This window comes from Macadamia integrifolia, chromosome 10 (assembly GCF_013358625.1).
Source record: "Macadamia integrifolia cultivar HAES 741 chromosome 10, SCU_Mint_v3, whole genome shotgun sequence".
Classification (NCBI taxonomy): domain Eukaryota; kingdom Viridiplantae; phylum Streptophyta; class Magnoliopsida; order Proteales; family Proteaceae; genus Macadamia; species Macadamia integrifolia.
The window spans coordinates 29222157-29226465 of NC_056566.1; positions in this window are offsets into that span (position 1 = coordinate 29222157).

The following is a 4309-nucleotide window of genomic DNA, read 5'->3' on the forward strand; positions in this document are numbered from 1 at the left end:
TTTGGGGTGGTGGGGGGTGGGTGGGATAGGTGAGGAGGGGAAATAGGTAACAGCCGTTCGATGCTCTTGATTAACATGGGCTTTTTGCCCGCAGTTCACCAATTGTGCTAGACTTAATTTTACATAATTTTACCATACCATCTCCCTTAAACATAATTTTGTTAGATCAAGTCAGCTCAGTTGAGGTGGGTCCCATCTCTTTGCCACCATGTTGGCCAAGTGGCTTCACTATTTAGGATCTAGAATTGTAGTCTCTCTCTCTCTCAATCGTTCTTAATTGAAATTGTGTAAAAAAGCAAAGTTACTCATGAGATATAGTATGATTTGCAGATACTTTTATGAACTGTAATTAAGAGCTAAGACTTCTCTCTTTTATTTTGGTTCGATTATATGAAAAATATCTAGTGCTGTTGCTTAGTCATGTTCAAGAGCATCTCCCGAAGCTCAGCCATGTTGATGTCGCCGGCTTCAATATGCTCTGGGCGGTAGTAACCAGAGGCAGTATCTGTTCCCCGATATTTAGTAGTTTCCGATGATGATGACGATGCTTCTTTCATGTTTTCCCTCATCATCTCCTCCCCTGCTTCCACCACGCTACTCCTCGCCCCACTTCCTTCCTCCATGTTTGATAAAACTTCAAGACCCTCAGTTGCTGCAGCATAACCTTCCTGTTCATTATCAAAAATTGATACATTCCAATCAAATTTGGTGGCAACCCAAATGGGAGTTTTTCGCTAAGGCCAGCTGTGATCATGGTTTTAAATATCGGTATTGTATCGGCCATATCAATTGCATTTTATTAATATCGGCTGAGACCTATCCTGATACTTGACCGATCTGGATCGGTTACCTATATCTTTTCAAGGGTAAAATAGTAAAAAAAAGTGTTCATTGTTTGAAAAGCAAGGGCAAAAGTGATCGACCTGATCCAATCCGGATCGGCATTGGATCGATATCAATACCTAAATTCATGCTTGTGATGATAACAGAGGGCTTGGGCCAATAAGACACACCCAAGGGCTCGATCCGACTTGAAAGAGTATTTATATGTTATGATGTCTTGTTGTTTAAGCAAATGAGATATGAGGTTAATCGTTTTAAGAGTTTCCGGACGTGTGTTAAGAAATCTCAATAGTAATCTTTCTTTCAATGAATCATCGTTTTTCTTTGTGTTTGTTAATGTTTGCTCTAACACAAAGGAACTCTGAAAAATAAATCGCAAAGGTTTCTACAGATTAAAAGCAATATAAGAGATTTTTCTTGGAATTCAGTCTTTTCTGTTCTTCATTGATCCTAAGACGCAATCGATGAGAGCTGAAAGAATAACCTTTGTGTCGGGAAGAGAGCAAGCCATTCTGATTTCTGAATTGAATGAGTGAACGAAGCGACACCTCTCGCCCCTTCTCTTCCAAAGTCCCTGTTTCTCTATAAGGGTCGTTTAGGATTGCATTGATGCTTTGATAGATCTCCGATCTTGACATTTTCGATCCCAGTCCACATGTATGTTTCAAAGGTAAAATAGGGGTTGATCTGTCCGATATGGTTCGATTCAAATCGATTTTAGCCTTGACCGATTTTATGACCGTTCCCATGTTTTAGAACGCTGGGATGATGAGACCATTGAAGCATAAAGGCAAGTAAGTTTTTTTGTCATCCTCGAAGTGAATTTGAAACTTAATTTTCTAGACAACTTCAAAAAACTTGCATAATAAAAAGTTAAATCCACCCATCTTTAAATTTCTCAGATCTATCCACAATTGTTTGGTGGTCATGACAATAGAACTACGTTCTTTATATATTATACGATTTTGGATGGGTGTGTACCGCTGTTAATATTAAAGGTGTCAATCCTAATACCATCCTATATAGTTAATGGAACTAAACCCAGATCTCAATCCCCTTTACTAACAAGATGAGACGGCACGGTTTCTAAACGATTCTATAGTTCTGAGTTCTGAGGGGATGATTCGACTACTAATTTTATGAATTTTTCTTTATCCTCCATACAAATCATACAAATCATATCAATCACGGTAGATATCTTTTTCGGTAACGATCACAGTAGATATCGACACCTAAAACTGTGGGAACCCTCTCTCCAATCCCCATAAAAGATTGAAAAAGGAAGGATTCACATGCCATATACTTCTCTTCTTCTATGTCGGAATAGGGGTGTCAAAATGGTCGGTTAGTTCAGTTTTGGTTGGGATGAATTGGTTCAAATCTAGGAATGAGGAATACCAAACCAATCTATTAAGGAACTTCGGTTTTTAGTCGGTTTCGTTTTTTTCAATATTAGGTTAATACCGGTTTAAATCGATTTATTATCATTCTTAAACTATAATGAAATTTCACATTCATAACTTCTAGTGAAATATTTGGTAAAAACACTTTAAATTTATGACAAAATCATGATTTATCATTGTGAGGAAAAAATAACTAATATTGAAACTAATGAATAACTACTTACTAAGAAGCTAACTATATATAAATCACGAAATGAACCTTACTATCCAATCATTTATTTAACTATCCAATTAATTTTGAATAATAAACAAGGAGATCAATGGAAGCATTGTTACAATTTACAAATCAATTTCTCTATTCATTTTTTTGATACCCAGGGTGTCCGTATCTTTAACCCGACTAATCCCTAGGGTCACTGTGATACCATTTATACAGGACCGGGTCAGTCCGAGATAGAAACTCTCATGTTGTGGCGGCCCTAAGAAGTTAGTTGCAATGGCGAAGGTTTGATCACAGGACCTCGCTTCCTGAGGCTGAGTACCGTGTCCCCTTCAAGCCAACTGCGCTATCCCCTTGGGGTTCAATTTCTCTATTCATAAGCTCATTGATATGTAATAATTCCCTTACAACAAAAATATATTCTCACTAATATTGTAAAAATTGGATAGTCAGTTCATCTATATCACTTCTTTTTTTTATCGGTTTCATTCGATTTGGTTTCGATTCGATTTTTGATCAATTCGATTTGATCCAATTTTCAACCAGTTCCAACATACCTCAGTCCAAAACCAATCCTATAAAAATTAATTTGATTCAATCCAAGTTTTTTTGATCAGTTTCAATCAATTTTATTGGTTTGGGCTAGGTTTTGACACCCCTATGTTGGAACTTGAAAGCCGAGTAGATATCTTGGCTTCAAGGCCTGAGAAAGGCCCGGTAGGGTTGTCCATTTTCATTAACGAATCAACCAGTTCAGTTCGAATCGAATCCCCATCGATTTCAATTTCTTTTTGGTTAGAATTTGGTTTTAATGTCTTATGAAACCAATAGAAATTTAAAATCGTAAAAATCGGAAAGATCTAATGGATCGATTAAAAGTTGACACCCTTTAGCCTTGGGGTGACGATTAACGAGAGAAACCCATAAACACGACTACCTCATTAGATTCTAATCAACACGTTATTAAGCTGACTTCATCTTCCTTTCTTGGAGATGAGAGGTTTAGCATCTTAATATGGTTGGGTTACCGATCTAGCTACCACCGCATTATGAACAGAAGAGGCAAGTGGTGGGAAGGGGTTTCCATGGTTTTAAGTATTGATATCGGATCGTTTGTATCAGTATTGGTTGATATTAATATTGATACTAGATTGATTTAACCGCTCTCTCCCGGTGGTGGAGTTGATCATAGAACTCCCTTATTCTTTGCCGCCACTAGATGGAGAGTAAGTTGATCTAGGATCATCCTTACTTGCATTTTATTCTATAAGCAAAGCGACTTATTGAGTCCCATTCAAGTTATAAAAGGTTTCGTAGTTACTTCCACCCACCCCCCTTTCGCCTCACCATGCCACTAGATCCATAATGACCGGCAAGTCAAAACATATATGAATATAATGAAGTGGAGTGCTGGACCGGCCTATCAAAAAAAGAGATCATTGAGCCTATTTAGCTGGCTTGGGAATTACAAGAATTGAGAAATCCTCCATTAAATTTTTTTGGGAAAAACAGGTACGGGAATGGTGGATTAGGAAGATCGGTTATTAGTATTGTTTTAGGGGTAAAACCATAAAGAAATTATATTTTTTTTAATATAAAGTAAGGGTAAAAATGATCAATTTATGTCTTGAATCGATATTAGATTAGTATGAGCAAATACCGATATCGATATCACATTCCAGTTTTGGAAGCCCCTCTCATTGCAAAAGTGTTCTCTTTTTTAGTTGAAATGACTTCTTCAAAGGCCCTTTGAGCTATGTGGGTTGAGACTTGGGAGCATTTCATCTACAGATCAGAAAGTCAAAATTCCAATTCCAAAAGAGGAAAAGATGTTACCTCAACA